The sequence below is a fragment of the Drosophila sechellia genome, unplaced genomic scaffold, assembly GCF_004382195.2.
Source record: "Drosophila sechellia strain sech25 unplaced genomic scaffold, ASM438219v1 U_345, whole genome shotgun sequence".
NCBI classification, from domain to species: Eukaryota; Metazoa; Arthropoda; class Insecta; order Diptera; family Drosophilidae; genus Drosophila; species Drosophila sechellia.
The window spans coordinates 1-20,025 of record NW_022611292.1 but is presented as its reverse complement, the minus strand read 5'-3'; the positions used below and the strand labels follow the sequence as shown (position 1 = coordinate 20,025).

General features: G+C 38.3%; 1 pseudogene; it reads right to left on the bottom strand.

The window, feature by feature from the left end:
• Positions 1-713: 713 nt before the first annotated feature.
• LOC6617192 lies at positions 714-4,192 on the bottom strand (annotated as a pseudogene).
• Between the last annotated feature and the right edge of the window lie 15,833 nt (positions 4,193-20,025).

The window sequence follows — 20,025 nt, the reverse complement described above, 5'->3', positions numbered from 1 at the left end:
GTAAAAAGAGAATGATGTACATACATACATATTTACATTCGTATGTGCATGTTTTTAAGGCAATTGCCTATTAGTTGTTTTATTTCATTTTCCTGCTGTTTTTATAGCAGATATATCACAACGGATTTGTTTTAATTTAAACCCAAAATCATATATCGTTACAAAAGTGGTGTATACCAAATTTGTAATAATCGAAATCAACTGTCGAAGCTAACATTCTTTCTGCTTTTTAACTAAAATAAGTTTGTGAACTATCAAAGACTGTTTATTGCTTAATTTTCAGCATCATTATTTATTTACATAAATTATAATGATTATTATACACACCGTTATAATTAAAACAAAAGTTTAATTAAAACTATAAAAATACAGCTTAGATTAAAGACTGTAAACCAAATAAATATCTTCCGTTCTGCTTTCTAAAGGCATATTCTGGATTTTATGTTACAGACAGCAGAAGGTACATTATATGTTCAAAACTTATCTCAAAGAAAACGTAAGCGCTGAATAATTAATCGATGTACATACGTAAGGAAATTGTTTGAACCAAATCGTGTTACTCTTTAAATAGTTGTACTATTCTTGACTCATTTTCGTGTATAGACTCCAGTCATTGCTTTTATAATGTTAATACAAGTATACTAGTTTTTAAATGGGAGTGTACATTGTACACAATACATGTGAATCTTAGAGGGACGTAAAATATGTATTTGATATTTTCCAAAAATAAACCACATATTTTATATAAAGGATATATATCATATCTCAGCGCTGTCGTGTCGAGCGTGTACCCATGCCATGATGTGATTTAGAAGTTGGTCCTTTATAATACTTTGATAACGTTTTGCTAGTACGCGTCGGTCGGGTGTTTGCTGCTGCTCCGTTCTGAGGTTTTTCCGTATCTGCCTTTAAAGGCAAGTCATCGTCTTCATCCCATCTAAAGTCTTTTTTTTCTTCATCGCCAAAATCCTCGACGTTAGCATTAATCTTTAATTTACGGCCTCGGCGGTTTCTTGATGATGAAGAACTAACATCAGTTCGCTCCGACTTATCACTACAAATATGGTACAAATTTTAAAATAAAGTCCGTATCAATAAATCTACAACTCACTCTTTTAGGGGAATCGTGTTTTCTTCTCCTGCTTTAAGTCCACGATTCAGTAGGGCCAGCTCACGCTCGGCAATTGCTTTTTTATGCTCATCTGCCGATTCTGCTGCACTTAGCTTAGTTGTGGAATCGGCCATTTGCTTCACAGGTTCTTCATGATTGCCTCGCTTCAGCTGCAGCTGTTGTTCCTGGGCCTGTTTTATAGAGCGCTTTAGCGCACTCCTGAGGGTGTCGCGGGAGTTTTCAGGCGCTGCATCGGTTCCCATTTGAGAAAGTCCAATCGCCTCCAAAAGCTTTTGTCCGAGCGCAGCTTTGACTTCCGACTTCCGAACGGATACCGAGCCTGCTTTGCTATCATCATATCGTCGCTAGCTCCATTGTCCGGGGCTGGTTCACACACTTCGGGATTTTCTTTCGCATTAATGGCCCTGGCCTTAGGATCGCAAATGTCTTCCGGGACGGTACTTGTGGGTGCCTGCGTTAGCTGACCCAAAGATTCTTTTCTAACAATTACCGCACTTTTCTTTGTTTCTCTGGATAAAATCTGTTTCGTACTTAGACATATTTCTTTTGAATTCTTTAAATTTGGGGATCCACTGTTATCGAGCACAATGACTTCAGACGGCTCTGATGACCGATTGTCTGTTTTGCGCCTTTTAAAATTGTATTTGGATCCGGGCTGGGACTGCGGAGAGACGTAGTCATCCTCAAGGTACTTCACATCCTGCGGATCGACTTCAAGGGGCGGTTGGGGATCGACCAGTACAATGTCTTCTAAATTAACGGCACTGTCAGAGCCAATACAACTCTGACGAGTTTTTCGCTGGTCTTTTGTTTCTTGTTGTTGCTGCTTAATGAGGGACATTAACGCTTCATTAATAGCGTCGGCCGGATTTGATTCGAACTGCGAAAAAAGCACAGAGTTGATACTCGATAGTTCGTTGCTGACATAAGCTGCCTTTTGAAGTCGATACCGACATTGTGGCGCGGGTGTTGTCAACAGCAGGTAAATCAAGGGCACTCATCTTTCGTTGATGGCGTTTGAAAGTTGGAACGCTAACCGTCTTTTTGTGACGCAGTGGCTGCGGTTCCTGTTCCGTGGGACTGGAAGGCACTAATTGAACCGACGTTTCTGGTGGAAGTTTATAAGGCATTGCACTGGATAAGTCAGCAAGCTTAAGTACATCTTTAGTCGCCTGCGATGAAGTGTTTGAAGAAGCAGACGCGATAGCTGAGGAAAGTGGAGGCTGATCTTGCTGCTGAACCACAGGCAGCATTGGGGCCAAATATGGACCTAAAAGTTGTGTGAGATCTGTGTCTTGAAGAAGGTTTGTGTCTGACATTATAACAGCAAACTTTGAACTTTTTAAGCGGGACATTTGCTCATCGCAGTTTTCTGCTGTCACCGGCCATTTCAGAGCCTTGAGAATAAGCATCAACAAGTCTGGATCCCTATAACGCTTCCCAGGAAAATTGCATCAGTGAGGCTTTTAACATTAGAAATTGACGTTGACGGGGGTGAACCATGCGAATCAACCGATATAGTTAAGTCGAGGGTTGTCGCCTTTGTCTTAGATTGGCTTGGCACAGTTTTTCTTCAGCTTTGGCAGAGCCGTTTGATGAAATTGTTCTTCATCCTCCCTCTTCTTTTTTGGCGCCGCAAAGATCATGTGCTCTGGCAGTGCTTCCTCTACGGAAGGTTCACCCCCGTATTTGGGGGGTACCAGTGTAGTTTGTGACCAGTGGTCTAACATCATCAATAGGGTTTCGATTTTGCGAACACTTAAGCAGTGATACCTGTCCGCTACGCATGGCTTTAATGTTGTTTAATGTGTTTTTAAGATTTCTACTTTTCTGCAGAAACAAATTACTGTCTGAGATTTCGTTCCTGGATTGCTAAGAACGGAAGCTGTAACCGTGTTTCTGCTATCTGTCAGGTTGATGTTTCCGGTATTGTCCTCTGTTTGGACTTCAGGTATATTACCTGTTGATGCGCCCATGAGTCTGGATGAAGTTTATTACTCCTGTCGGCGATGGTTTGAGTCTGGGCTCTTTCTCATTGCGTTGCTACCCAATGACTCCGTATTTAGGGGCACCAAAGAAGGCAGACACTGCATAGTTCGTTGTGCGATAGACAGTGGGGCCGATCCATACCTAGTGTCTGTAAAAACGCTGTTGCGACGCCCAGTGTTCATATAGTTCTTTACTGATCCAGCGGGTTTGCTCAGAGAAGAGGATGAGAAAGACGCAGCCAAGTAGTTTTCGCCGGTTTTTGGAGCAAGCTCTACGCAACTGTCTGGTTGAGGCTTGGATGCGGTGTTTCTGGACTCCGGCACGCGGGTCAGCAAAATGGGGCGAAATTGATCAATTTCCGCTTGGACCTCGTCGTATCGGTGTGGGATTTTGGTTGCTGGAACGCTCAGCCGTGCGGCAGCCGCTTCCCTCGCATTCTTAGGCTGAAAGATAAGTTGTGAGCTTACTGATTTTTAGTGGTAAGTAATCGATTACCAGTGTACTAAGGAGAAAGTCCCGAAACACAAGCTGAGTGTGTTTTGCTATATTTGACAGCGACGCCGTGGCCTCTACCTGGCAGGTAACAAGATTTGCAGAGCACTTTTGGCAGAGGATCTTCTTCAGCTACCTAAAAAGAAATATATTTTTTAAATATCGAGTCCTAGCAAGTACCTGTAGGTCTTGTTTTGATACTTATCCAGATCTAGGATTAAATTCTAGTTCCTTCTATTTACTTACATTTAGATAAAGGTGTCGAGATATTTTATCCTTCAGTCCCTGTGTTTTAAAAATAAACACACTTTCGACCACGGAATTCGTCTTGCTTTCGTGTTGGCAGCGCAAATGCGGCACAAGTGCTCAAACTGAGCATCCATGTTACGAATTTCAATGCGCGTTTTTTTTTCCTAGCTCAAAGCGTCAAGCCGAACATGCTGATGACAAAATGCAGAAACAATTTTTAAAAATCCCAGGGGTTCGGTGTAATAAGCTAACTCTTGTTAACGCCAAATTTAGACACACACACTACCATTTGCAATGCAGTTCGCCTTGCCCACTACTTCGTTTTAATAAATTTTACACTTGCAATTTGAGAAAGTCGTCTCGCGGTTACTGAGAGCGTGCAAAACAAAAGGCAAAATGAAAAACAAATAATAACAAACTGTAAATGTATTGATCATTGAAAGCGGAGAGCGCAATTCCGAGAGAGTGAGAAACAGAAGCAGATCTTTGCTTTCTTCTTTTTACGCTGTTCACAATCGCTACGCTATGTTTTTGTGGAAAATAGTATTTTTCATTTTATTCTTTGCTCGAAAGCTTAGCAGAAGTCTTTTAGTCTCGACGAACGTTTTGGAATTACGAACATGAGCACAACAAACGATTTATTCACTTAAATAGACTTCTGCCACAACGATTTCACCAGCACTTGCGTTGCGACGAGAAAACGAAATAAAACTGAGCGAAATAAATGTTGCTGCCGTTTGCCATTACACTCACCACTCACTCATACTAATGCATTTCCGTACGCACACAGTTTCGCGCTGATGGCTTACAGTACTCTTTCTTTGCTCTCGCCTCTCCTACGTTGTTCGTACCGCCGGTGATGGTGTGCGTGCTCCCTGACTCTTGTTTGTATTAAACACTTACACGACTTTTGTTTCTATTTTTCGAGCGCTGATGCATACGTGTGCGGGCTTGGTGTCCGTCTGTTTCATGGCGCACAGCCAGTTTTCCGCTCTATCCATGTGGCCTTAATGGCGTAAATGTAGTCGTCTGGTTTTTTCTTTCCACCAGTTTCTTCTTGTGACCGGGTATTTAGGGCCTATCTAAATACCGTTGGAGGCGATTGCATATTTAAAGCTTTAAAGAGTCCTATTACTTCCCTTATTAAAATACATACATACATATGTAATGCATACATACCGCTCGCTCACTTATCAACTGATGGTGCCTTTATTTACGTAACTCAGAAGTAATGAGCACCCAATAGTTGATTCCTCGCATGAAGCGCTCTCCTTATACTAAAACTAGTTGTCATTCCTTTTGATAGTGTTGGTTGTTTTCTGTTTGCGTGCCTTAGAGCTTATGCCTCTGATCTTTCTTTTGCCATTTTAGCTATGAATTTTCCTGAGTTTTTGTGATTCACTATGTCGATGTTTTCGTGCATTTACGCCAAAATGTGGGGCATAAGAAAAATTTATACGGTTTTATTATCGTTTATTTTTCAACCGAAATCAAGCGATAGCTTTTGTATCGCAATAAGTGCGATGTGGAAGTACTGGACTTGGTCGCTATGTTAGGAAAATACAGTATCTTCATTTTGACGCAAAACAAATAAGTAGGCAAACTTTTGAATTTTCTTGATGCCTAAAGTGGGCAGAATTTGGATTTTTAGACGAGCTCCTATTACGCAACCATGTTTATATATGCATTTACACATGTGTGTACATATTTAAACATATCTTAAATAACAACAGTCAGAAATATGATGATTTGTTATTTTAAATCTATACATATGAATCAACATCTTGGGGTATCTTTTACTCTAAACTCAATTTTAATTAATACATTAATAAGGCTGTGCAATGCTTTTAGCACCTTTATACAAATTGTTTCCTATAGACATATGTATGAATATGAATATTCCTTGGGCTTAAATGCATCCGTTTCGCCAAAAGGTATGCAAAACGTTTGGAACACACATTCCTCCCAACTAATTTTCATGAAGCAGCCACTTGATGACTATTTACATTAACATACATAGGAATATATTGAAAAATGCGTCCCTCTTAGGGCTTACATCTCTGACATATAAAGAAAGTAGTGTTAGCGTTTTTTATGCATACCCTTGCAGAGAGTATATTGTTTCCAGTAAAAAGCTTGATGCGCAGTGTGGGAGACATAAAGTATATATATTCTTGTTCATATTCTCAGTTTTCAAAAGTCTTGAAGTCTTGGGCCAGATCGAGCCATTATATCATATGGCTGCCTTAGGAATAATTGGCAAATGAGTCGACAAAAATACACATGTAAGTTTAAATATATATTTGATGCCAGGGTATATAATATTCGGATTGCCGAAGCTAGCCTTCCTTCTTGTTGTTATTAAAGGTAGTATTCTTAGCTAAATAAATAAAGGATATGTGCTCCCTGATTCCCAATTATCCCGTAAACACCTTTCCGTTGTGTGAATGTGTGCTTAACGTACATTTTTAATGTATTTTTCTTATCGTAGACAGATGCAAAATTATGTGCAACGAATGTGTACCAATTACCCGAATTACATCTCATCAGATATTTTAAAATTTACGAGCGCATTTGATGGGCAACCCTTTTTTCTTGTTTTTTAAGTTTGACCAATTTATATAGATTACATATATATTTTTAAAGTTTGGATACATGTAGATGCCTTCAGGCATCTTAAACAATTATTATTTGAAGAGGGAAATTATTACTATTCTATTGACATAACATTAAAGAATTTTTACATATTTACATGTTCTAATATTAACAATTAGGATAGTTGTTACACCAGCGTTGTAAATAATAGGGCCTGTCGGTCCTTTTCTTAGCCTATATTTATGTAAATTATATGTAATTTTTTTGTACATTACGCAAACTTCGAAAATATTGTTTGGGCGAAAAGGAAGCATACCTTTAGGCTGACAGATTTAGTGCAATGCTGGTATACATCATGAACAGTAGTAATCAAACAAATCCGAAATTGGAGTATGTTAAACCTTACTCCAAACAAAATATCTTAGGTCATCAGTCACCTTTTAATAGTTAAAGAAAAAATCTTGTTTAGAATCCGTAATAGTAATATATTAAAGGGAAGATTTATTTTGTTTATTTCTCAAATACCTTCTTTTACTAAAAATATTTTCTTGGCCTTTTTGCTGTTTGACTTCATTCTTTGTAACCAACAATGGGTTCATACAGCAAAAAAACTTTAGTCTAGTCTGCGTGAAGTCATAGCATATACATTTTGACTTTTAGCCTTCTACTTGTAGAGCCGAGTTCTTGCAAGCGCTGAACTCCCAACTCGTTGAGTGAAACAACGCTGTAGTCCATTGAATGCTAGACCTGAAGTTGGGCGCAGATACATTTAGCATTGTGCAAAACATTTTGCATTGGCCGGTAGCTGCCAACGCTCCGCTCGAAATTTCGATTAAATTTGAAAAAGGAATGGCCCAAGAGGGGCCGCACCTTTAGTAAGTTAATTTTGGATTGTTATAATGCATCATCAATTTAAAAATTAGCTCAAAACAATTGCTCGCTTTTTGATAGGATCACAAATATTTAAATTTGGCACACGGGCGGCACTTCCAGATGGGACTGTTTGGGTGGGCGGAGGATGGGCACTCCTTTTTCTTTTAAAGAACGCGAAATGTTTGTACTTCACTTAGCAAACTGTTAAACAGTCAGTTGGCTATTTAAAAAATAAATGCAATAAATTATTATATTATTATTATTATTATTATTTATTTTATTTCTGGACCTAATTTTGTCAACAAAAAAATTATACCCAGCACGTGAACAATTTATGTTTTGGGGCCCGATTGTAAATCTGTAAGCAGGTCATCAGCTTTTGATGGCTGTTGGTCTAATCTTGCCTTCCAAGGTACTTGGCGATCGTTTAATGCTTTTCGCAAGGGCTGTCGTTATTTTCACAAATTCGCTCCAAATATTCCACACCAACTATTTGGGCTGGTGGGTCTGGTTGCATTCTTAATGACCGGGGTAAGGTTAAGGAGACAAAGAATACACTAATGGGATTTTTGACATCTCGGAATAAAGATATAGTTTTAACCTGTTTTTGAGAGATTGAGATTGATTTAAAATGTCTTAAAGATTTAATTCTCAGTACCAAATGAAAAAAAACGTTAAGCAGGGTTTCAGAATGCAAAGCAAAAATGTAATCGTAGGTGGGCAGAATTGACTACGGCTAATGCAGATTCGATATAACCGACTCCACGCTTTTGTAATGCTTTAGTAGTCAAGGCAGCATTCGTGTTGTGTGCATTTGGAAAGCAAATCAAATTGGCCAGAGGCACCCTTAACCCGTATGACTTTCTTCTGCCCATGCTTTAAAACCCATGAAGTTAGGTAGTTCACGAACTTGAACTGGTTGGACCACTGTATGTACAGGAGAGGGTAACGGAGCCATGTAACGCTATTTATTCAAGACCTTGCCTATAGGAGGAAGTAAGAGCCACTGCATATTGAAGGATGTTCTGCCAAGTACCAGTTATACACATCTCTTCCGCATTGCAACGGCCTCGGCGAAACTCAATCCTCCCAAGCTTAGGCAATAAGAGGCCTGCTAGTTCCCCTTTGACAAAACGGCCTTGGGGTAATAAGCTTTTGCTTGCTGAAATTATAAAGGTAGCACCGCTGCGGCTGCAAGGTGTTGAGAAGTACTGCTACAGTTTCAAATCCGGTTTATTCAACTTACAATGCTTTTCGCTGTTTCTTAACTTTAAGCTACAAGTGTGACAATATTATTAAATAAGCCACAAAACCGGCTTTGTACAAATCAATTTTTAATAGCTATCGAATATCTCATGACTTTTTGCAAGTATTTCCCTTAAATCAATGAGCAATAGAAAAATAATCAATCATTAAATGAGTATCAACACCAAAACATATCACGTTCTTAGTGTCTGTTGTTAGAAGCTTTAAAAGCCTGCCCAAAGTATGTTTCTTAAAATGTATGTAATAGTTTAGTTAGGTAAGTCTCTGCTGCTGCAAAAATATCTACGACTTGCTTCCAACTAAGGCGTGGCCAGTGGTTCCGGTAATAGTGGCTTGACGGCTGTTCTATTCGCCACCATTTACGCTGCGCTTGATCTGTACAATAAGATTGCTTAAAGCGAAACACCCCTTCTCTTCAGTTCCTACCCCAAACGTTGGTGAACGGGAAGGTCAAGCTACTTGTATCTTTTTTTTGCAGTGAGAAAGACTTCTAGTGTTGTTTTTAAAGACGAAAGAGCAAGAAAATAAAATTAGAAGGGCTTAGTAGTTATAAATAACATTAAAGTTATGTTCAACTATTGAACAATCCGAAATTCTGGATATTGTTTTACCAATTCCGAACTAAAAGCATTAATTGATATTTGTTCAATGTCTGATATGATATTAAAGTAAAGACAAAATATATTTGGCGTTAAGCTTAACCAGTCAATGATAAAAGTCCATTCAACTATTTTGATTCGTAGGTGTGAATGCGTACTGGTCCATTTTCGTTAAAATTAAAACATAATTAATTTTATTATCATTAGAAAGGCAAACTGTATGCGCTGTCCAAAAGTGGACTCATTAAAGTCAAAATACTTTCAAAATGCTTAGCTCAAGACACAAATAAGATTGTGCGCGAAGGAATTTCATGACAATCGAACGGATTTTACTTATCATTGAGTTAGAGGCTGGAATAAATTTGACCACAAGTAGCCAATGTGCAATTGTATTAACAAGGGCAAGTCGATTGATGTAGTCTGGCATGTCCCAAACACCTAAGACAAAGATTGCCACGCACCAAAAGTCACCAAGAGAGCTGCGTTTGAACATAATATTATTGATGATGAGGTTCCACAGTGTTAACAATTTTCCACTCACTTTACATATTAATTTACTTGTTTTGTCACTCACTTTATTGGTTAAATTTAAAGCTCCAACATATTTCGTAAAACTATATGATTTAATTTATAAAGTCCGACTTTTTCAATTAACGGAACCATTGTATCTTCCATTTATTAGTCAAGAGTTAAACACAATGCTCCAATACCAAGTATACCGAAAAATGAAGGCTCTGACCGATTCGAATTGCATGTGTAAGCAAAGATACGGGTTTACTTGTGGGGTACCTACTTTATTGAAAACATTATTGGCAAGTTTGAGGCCAACAATTTGACAATCATTTTCATTGAGCTTTTTTCTGACTGAATGAACTTGCAATATCTTATTTGCGGCTAACTATTGACCATATTTTGACAGGTTTATTATAACATATAACCGAAATAATATTTTTTTTTTCAGGAAACGGGGTTATTACGCTTTCAGTTTTCCAGTGTTCTTGGTATACCGATAGAAATTTACAAGGCTAATGAAAATATTAAAAAATATCCAACAATTTTTCAATAATGTGGGCGTGGTTTGAGGTTAGAGTGGGTGGGCAACATGACTCAACAAACTTGCGCTGCGTCTATGTCTCTAGAATATGTAGTCTAGCTTTAATAGTTCCTGAGATCGGACGGACAGGCAAACGGACATAACCCGATCGACTCGGCCAATGGTCCTGATAAAGAATATATATACTTTTTATGGTCCGAAACGTTTAGTTCAACATACACTTCGTTACATACATTTTAATATAGTAACGGAAATAATTAAATAACTTCCTAAACAAAGCAAAAAATATTCAACGCAACAAAACGCTTCGCCCTCCATTCACAGAAAAAATAGTGTGAAATACAATCCAGCAAAAAATAAATTAATAAATAAAGAATTAGATTAATTCGCATGGCTTGCTCAAACCATCAGCTTGTATCGCCGTTCACCAGAACCCCTTTACTTCAGTTGTTGTTTTACAGCTTTAGCTTGGCTTTGGTTGGCTGCTTTGGCCTAGTTCTTGGTCGTTGCCATGTTTTCAACTCGGTTTTACTTTCAATTCTATGGGTCGAAATTGGCCACTTTGGACTTTAGAGTAAAGCTATATGTTAGGCATACCAATTGAATTTATCAAGGGCAATTCAGCTGGATGGTTTTAATACTAAAAGAGATTGAGTGGTCTTCCTTCGATCCCATGCTTGACATGGATTCAAGTCCAAGCCCATGGTGAAGTAGTAAGTATTCTTTAATTTAAGCACCGTAATCCACTATACAGCGATCCAGAAACCTGCTGCCAAACGAAAATGTAACGAAAAAGGTAACAACATTTCACAATCGCCTTGGTAAATAGTTTCCCAGCCTTCGTTGGCTAGAGGGTGGATATTGTTGGAGTTTCAGAAAACAATAAACAAAGCCCGCTCCCCACTTGTAGATGGCTTGAAACTAATGGGGAGCTTTGGATGGAATTCTCAGTAATATGATGAAATTGACTAAGAATATGGGTTGGAATACATTTTTCTGATAACTTGTATAAGAAAAACGTAGCAACTCTGCAATGGCACAAGCGTTAACTTTACTCTTACTTTCAAAAGCTTAAGAGATACAAACGACCCCGAGCGGGTGCAGCAATAACTTGAACAGTCTGTTAATGTAAAGTAACAGTCGGGGCCAAGCGTGGCTCAGACCAAGCTTGGCCCAAAAGTCTGACTTCGAAACTTGGTTGGCTGGCTGAGCTTGCCGAGAGTCTCAAGACACTCACTCCGCACAGTCGCGCTGTATAGTTGTTTCGATTAGGACGTGTGGTTCGCTTAAGCGCACGGTAAGCAGAGACACTCGAGGGTCACCCGAACTTGTCAGGCAGTCTAAACTGTTTGCATTAAGCCTCAGTCTATTTTAGGCATTTAATTCCCAATTCATTTGGTAAACGCGTCGAAATAAAGTCCACCTCTGACTGAACATTGCAACCAGCCAAAAATTTAACATTTGTAGAAAGCAGTTTTAACTGCATCTTGCAGTTTAGTCGAAGAGCTCAAGCGTGTGTGTCGGTGGTAAGGTAACTTTGCGTTAAAAAGAAAGTTTTCGCTAAATATATATACAAGCTTCAACAATCAAAATAAAAACGTGCAAGTTTTGTTTTATTTTGTTTCGCATTTTCCTCTACGCGCTACAGACCAGCTCATTCAGAGTTTTCCAATATGGAGGTGCCCGCGATACCGTACGGGAAATCTAAATCAAACACCGATCTTCGATTCGATCTCTTTGCTTTTTGTCTAGCAATCTTTTCCATGGTAACTACAAAACGAGCGGCGGTCATTGCAGTCTCACGTGAAAAACTAAAAAACCGAACTAAAAAACGCTTGCCAAAAGGAATGGAGGAAAACTAAGTGTTGTAATCTGTAAACGTGTGTGTTAGCTATATATCGTCGCGTTGGTTAAAGCCAAACGAAAGCTCGAATAATAGGGGCAGAAACTAAATCTGCTTACAACAATACAAACATGTCCTAACAAAGTGAAGGCACAGCCACAAAGCCGCAGTCGCGGCATAAGCAAGACACACCATTAAGAAAATTGTAACACAAGGCTCAAAAAATCTAAATTGAAAAATTGCGACACTGCCTTCTTAGTTATTTAGCAATTGTATTCAACAAAACAGAGGTTTTCTCAACGGTAACTGCCACCGTCATTGGTGCGGTGGCTGCTGCTGCTGCTCCCCACGTCCCGCGCTGCCAACCTCTTTTTTATCCGAGCTTGGCTATTGGTATTTTAAATTCTGTGAACTAACCCCAAAACGAAACTGAACCAACCACATCAAGAAAATTTACAGTTACAGTTACGACGACGCGCAATACCTACAATATGAAGTATTCAACAAGTCGACTAAACATTCTGTGCCTGCTGGGATTGTGCCTACTGCTTTTTAAAACAGGTGAGTAATGCCCACTTGAGTGAAGAACACTCTGCGTGAAATACAAATGGAGGCAAAAACTTAAAAGAGCATGTGCTCGAGCAAAGGGCTTAAACACTCTACCCACTAGTCCTAGAAGAGTTAGTACTTAACCAGACCTTAAGACAACCAGAGGGAATTTAACACCAACATTATTTTGCCGTTAATTCGCTCATTACAATTGGAACGACGGAAGTATGCGATTAGGTAGTTTCCTAGTTAATGCAGTCGAAATTTAGTAAAATTTGATTGATATGATTGATATATCTTTTTTAAAAAATGAAAAAACCAGAAAAAAAGTTTTTACAAACTATGAATTTTTTTCCTGAATCATATTCTAAACTTCGTGATGGAAATATTATGTTCCGCAAATAAAGGCAAACTTGTTTTGAACTCTGTTCCGTCTGTCTTGTACGATCTCACAATAGTCTAATGTCAAATTCAATCACCGTTAAAGAAGTCAAGCCACCAGCTGTTAGGCACTTGTGTTGAGCTCTATTGTGGGTACTCCGGCTAAGAGCTAAACGAGTTTCTTAACATGTCCAAAAATGTATATTTGTATATTTGTATATTTGAGACTTATAGCTGCGAAATGTGATAAAATAAATAAGAAGTAAGAGTATATACATTAGGGATATCTAATTAGGTATTTATGTAGGTAAATACATAGTCTGATCAACTGCTCTATTTACCAGCGAACAATAACATAATCAAACATTTCGACCATAACAAGCTTTACCGTGTCCAACTATTGGTCACTTGGGCTGTCTACTCACCATACTGCTGGTAATGGTAATGGAATTATGTAAGTTATGCCAATCAGCTAGCAGCCAACCAAGCAGCTTATGACACAGATATTAATTGCATACAGCTCGCTGACTCGATTGAATAGGTTCACTAAGTGAGTGAGTGTATAGGGTGAGTGTATAACCGAGCAAATTGTGGCTATAATAACTGTTGATAATTTTTAAAACAGTTTGCTTAATTGTTCATACATTTGTTATGAATGATAATATATGCAAAATTTGAGAAAAGAAAATGGGAACTATAAAAATTGCTTAGATAACGTGTTAGGGATTGACACTATAAAAATTTTAAAAATAGCATTAGACGGCTAAATTGTTTTGAGATACATTTTGTGTATTACTTTGTGACCGTAAAAAGGGCATATCTTCTTCATATCTCATTAGTTTTAAGAGCGAACTTGAAGTAGTCAAGACCGCCTGTCCGTCCGTCCATTTCAAACAATTTACAAGCTATCTGCTATATCGGCTCGGTCGTTGATACTTACCAAGGAAAATAATACATATATACATACAGCTGCGGTTAAAATAATAACACTTCTGCAGGTACATATCATATATGGGCACAATTGTGCCCTTCACAGCGTTGCAATTCCTGACTTAAGTAAATGTACCCTCCGCAAGGGTATGAAGAGGGTATGTTGCATGACTTGGTTTAGGCATAGTGGCAACACTTTCCATTTTGATGAACTTTCTCAGTGTTTTGAGTGGAGTGTTTTTTTAAGCCACAGAAATATACATTTGGGTAAAACCTTAGATATGCCGCCATGGAAATATTTTCATGCGTAATTGCTAGCAAATTTTCACCGTAAGTGTTAAAACATTTGATGTGCTACTGGTTTAATGCGAAAGTCCATGGCTGAAAGAAAAAGGTCTGAGGCGGACGAGGCCAATGGCGAAAGTTGAACATTTGCAAGAACATTTGTTTAAGCGCGTGTTTAATGAATAGTATAACAAAGGGGATCCAATCATAATTCAGTTTCAATGCCAGTTAGACCATTAATATGGTGGTCACGCCTCGGCCTAATCATTTCGTCTCTTTTTTACCGTAGGCAGTGTCAATGCTTACCGTGCGAAAGTTGTGGCGCACGCGGAAGATCGTCATTAAATTACTTCGCTAGGTCTTTGACTGTAACCTGAACACTTTATACGAGCATGTACGAGCACTGGCATGGCGCAACTTTGTTTTGCATGCACACAGTGCACTTTCGCTTTCAAGCAGTATTCCAGCGAGTCTGAGGCAAGCTTGAATAAATTTGCACACAGCAATGGTAATCCCTGGATTTCGCAAGGCTCCAGTAATTTGCGTTGAATTGGACGACGAAATTGTTGTCGGCACAGTACGAGGAGTACCAATAGACAACCAAACGGCAAACACCCAACTTCTCTTAACTTCTGCGCTTGCCCTTACAAGCTTGTTGTTTACTGCGTTACTCACCTTGAAATGCATACGCATTACAGTTGAAAATTATTTTTGCTACGAAATGGGCAATCTATTAAAACATTGCGTTAAGCCGACGACGTCCATATCCGTAGCCCATGTAAATAGAGCTCTTGACGTCGCTATGCACCGTATCGTGAAATTAAATGGGGCCCGACGCAGCCGCTCCACTTAACCCTCTTACACCAATCCTGTTACGGCAAGGTAACTCTCTTTTTTCACGGCAAAAAGCCGCTGAAATCTTTTATTTTGTATTGACGGCTGACTCGATATAGCCATGCCCGTTCGTCTAATTCTACGCAAACTGATCTCACAGTTTTAATGCTATGTGCTGCATAAACCTTTTTTTGAGAATAAAATTTTCTTATTCGATTATTTTAAATATAATTACTGCAAGGGTTTATAAGATTCGGCTTGTTAAAGCTAGCTTCCAATGTCCATAATTTCTATTAAGATTCAAGATTTTACTGATACTTGAAGGATTTTCTAACTCACATTTTTCCTTAGCCCATACCTCGCTCTTTTTTACAGAAGTTAATTGTGATTGTTTTGCTTGGCAATCTATGGTCCGGCACAAGGTTTGCTTATGTCAGTTGTGGCTTTTTCGTCTCCTTTGTGGGTATAAACTGGATTTAGCAGATGTTGAATGCATCGACCTTGACGCGATTGCCGTTGGTATTCCGTTTTTGTTGTTGTGTTTTGTGTTTGTTTCGTAGACCACTGCTTGGTAAATTTAAGTCGAATTGAGGCTAAAGGCTCTCAAGGGCAAACTGCAGCAAGACAGCTGCTTTCCTCTGTAAAGCACTCGGAAACGCAACTTTTTCATTTATCATATATTTTACGGCACAGCGAAATGCTATGCTGTTCACCTTTCACTTTCACCAGTGCTCGCTTTAATAACGGTTGTCGGCCTCATAGTGACAAAATGTTGGCCGCCACGATACGATTATGTGAGCCAATCGATTAGCAGTGCCCTGTGATTGCATAATCGCACTCATCTGTTTCGTTAGAGCATCATTAAGTGCTTGGTTTAAACGTAATACTTTGCAGGCTGCCGACAGGTATTCGACTACCATAAGAACAGTGCATTTTAAAGTCGTTCTCTCATTGTGTGAATAATTGTAAGGGTATAATGGTTAACCACAAAAAGCAATACTTGCCAGGTATTTACAATTTGTGTTGATTTTTTCTCTTTACTTTCGGTACCACGGCTCAATGCACTGCTTTTAGGAAACTCGCCACACTACCAATTAAATTTTTTATTGTCACTTAGCAGCCTCTTAAATAAAGCAACCGGTTGTACATATATAAATTGAATAGTTTGATGACATTATTTGGAAAAGTTTGCTATTTGATTTCTAGTAAAATTCAATTATTGATGAGTTGGTACAGCAGTAGTAGCAAAGCTAAGAGCAATGCAGTTTTGATGGAGTATTTTTAACTAAAGCTAGCAAAAGATAAATTACACATAAAGTCTGCCAAGGCGTTGTGGTTAATAGATATTCCCCTTTTTTGTTAAAGTTGGCTTATAATAGTTCTTTGCGACTTCTAAATTTCAACTAACGGTTATAGGAAGCGTTTTACCAGTTACACAGAACCTGGGAAACTTATACTAAAACAAGTCCTTATTTATTAAGGAATAATTAAATCAGCTTCAACTGTCTTACTCGTGACAGCTTCAATTGTTTTATAAACAGTTGACATTTAAGCCACAATCGGCTAATTTGCATGGTCACGCTGCCTTCACCCATGAGTTGCTGCACTCGATGTTGCTCAGGGTGTGGTCCAGTTAGCCCCATTTAGCTGAGAAAACTGTAGTCTTAATTAAAACTAATCCAAATGAGTTTATAAAATATAAGCCGGATTAAAAATTATATATCTGTAGAATCATTTTAAAATTTATTAAATAAGAACAAGAGATAACGCAATAATCAAGATCCTTAAGTTTCTTCTTATACTCTACGAGCAGTAGGTATAAAAATAACAAATATGTAAAATAAAAAATCAATTTTAAATAAGTGTTCGTTTGTATATTGAATCTATATCAGAAATATAGGGCGATCATCCGGCTGCCAGTGCATAGCAATGTCTCAACTGTTACTTACACGAAAATGCCATAGCTTTATTATAGCCCTGCCCAAAGGCGTCGCATAAATAGCGAAGCGACATCGCGTAGGACTTGCTAACAATGTACTTCATTCCCAGCTATTTTTTTCCATGCACGACAGGCGATGCGGATTGGAAACTATGCGCTGCGTACAGCCCTGCCTTGTATTTTATGAGATGTTTTTGGTCTGATTGCATGCGAGCAATATTTCTTCGGGGTCTGAAATGACAGCGTTATGTCCTGGTGCTCTACAGTGAGCTCGGCAGGCATAATTTATTTATGTGACACCGATAACCAATTTATATACTTTTTCTATACTTAATGACTAACAAGGAGATGTTTCGGCTGATGTGGGTTATTTTCAACCTGCATTTATAAGATTTTTATTCCTGTAGTCCATTTTCTGTTTACCAGCCTATTTGCTACCCAAGAGGTTGTGCCTGCTAGTTTTTAGTGAATAATGAAAACGAATAAGCCTTGAATTTTTGTCTGATCATAACACAGAAACGATTAAACCTTTTACAAAGCCGTATAGCCAGGTACCGAATATTTAATTCGCATAATTTATCGAGAGTTTAAGTTTTTAAGCTGGTGGATCGAATCAATCGAGAAAACCGGATAGAAATATCCCATAATTTAAGTATACGATAACTAGAAGAACTGACGTCGGATCATCAAAAATTCCCAATAGAGGCGGCAGGTGATGTGACAATTGAAACAAAGTAAATGGTTTCTCAAAACGAAACGAATTTACATTCGTCATTTGAGCAGCACTTGTCTTGGCCTATACGTAACTGTAAGCTCCCGACTCAGATTTACAACTATTATCTGAGTTCGGTTAGCTTAAATATTTGTTATTATATTTTATATAAGTAACTCTTAAACTTTATTTGTAATTTCCTCAACATGTTCGTGTTAATTTTTCTTTTTCGTCGTGGCCTCTTGGACTCTTGCTTATATCGTGTTTGTATTGCCAATAAGACATTGATTAAAAGCAGTTAATTAAGCGAAACAGCCAAAAAGCGAACGATCGCAGACTGAACTGCCTCACAACACACAGTAAATATAAACATCACTTATATTGAATTCTTTGGCTATCACGGTCTTCGTGTCTTATCCGAGTAGTCTTCTTGTAAACAAATAAAAATAACAATATATATTGTTTTACTGCAACTTCTAAGAGTTTTCGAAATTGTAAAACCATAGCAGTTAAGCAAATTATACTTTCCTCCTCAGTGTCATGGCCACTAACATTTACTACCTCGTAACAGTACCATCGCTAACCATTCACAAGATGCTGTTAAAATGCCATTTTATTGCTTCTCCTGTTTTCGCTTTTCAATATGTGTTCGCTTTTCGTGCATATTTGTTGCTATTGATTGATGCAGCTTTTACTGATTACTTTTACCTTCCAAACTTGGCGCATCGGTTCAAGTTCAACGACAGAGAGGACAAGGTGGCGACTCTGTCGGGAGGTTGCCGAGACACATAATAACACAACACATTTTGATGACATCACCGAAGTTAAGACACTGGCACGTCTTTTATTCGCTTTCAGCTTCTCTTAACTGGTCGGATTAATACTATATTTAATTATAGTACATAGAGATTGTTCAGACTCTGTGGCATATGCTGCTGCACAAGCTCTGCGCAAGCTGAGACAAGTGATCTGCTCATTGCCATATTTAGCCGTTAAATGAAGACCTAACCTTGGCGTTTCGTCACAAAAAAGAACCAAGTATTGCTTCCAGCTACCAAAACATAGATAGAATCGAGAACAATCACCAAAGAAAACATGAAACTATAAATTTATAATCACGACCTGAATGTGGATACGTTTCCTTTTACTAACTCAAGCGCATACACATATTAACTAGCAAGGGTGCGTGCAGTAAAGGTGAGCAAAAAATGGCATTTAGACAAATACTCTTGTCTTGCTTGAAAACTCCAATGCAGCTGCAGCTGGCTGTGAACTGTTTTACCGACATTGTGGGACCTGGTTTTAAATGGTTCACATTAATTGTAAACAACAAGCCAGTTATATAAAGTTCGCTAGAGCCGGCACACCCTCTTCTCACTTAGCATCGGAGCATACACGTTGAGCTAGAACTGAATGCACAGCCACGCAAAAAATAGATTATATGTCTCAACTCAGCATCTTAGAAGCTTGTGGACGTTAGCTTGATCTATATACCCTTGGCAGTAACTATATATAAACGAACTGGTGTATATCGAATAAAAACAACAATTTATAATAAAAAACAACGAATGTGAAGAATTTAATTCTGTTAATATTCTAATATTTAATTTTATTCTCCGGCAAATAAGCTACCTGCGATTTAAAGAAGACCATATGCAGAAAGTTTAAAACTGAGAGCGCCCTTTGCGTATAAACGGATTGACTGACAGCCGGATATACATACATATGTTATCGGTTATCGGATTGAAATCTATATTCCCTCTACGTTATTGTGATTAAAACAATAGTCGAAGACAGATTTATAAATAAAGAAATAGTAAAAATAATGTAAAAAAAAATCCAATCTGCTAACTCAATTATTTTCAGCTCCATTTGACTTTATAACCAACACAGCATTGGCCATAATTCTTTTTTACTATTATAATTGTTTGCGTTGTCTATAAAAGCGCATTTCATTGTTTCGTTCGGCTAAGCCCAGACCAGACGCCGACGCAGGTCTACATAGAAACCATAATTGCTATAGCCTTTTATTCATAAGCTGCACATAGGCGGTTGTAAGTTCTCTTGCGCAACAACAGTCGCGAAGCTGCCATTTAAGACCGCAACAGCTGGCAGACACGCCAGGGCGTTAAGTGACCCTGAATTAGTTTCTGGTCCGACTTTTAAGCAGTGATGTAGTAATGTAACTGTGGCTTTACGTTCTAGACAATGTATCGCAATACAGAATGCGTCTTAATCGTTATTGCGATGCAAAACTATTTAAATGCTACAAATCTTTGAAGTTATCCGAATTTCGATATGTT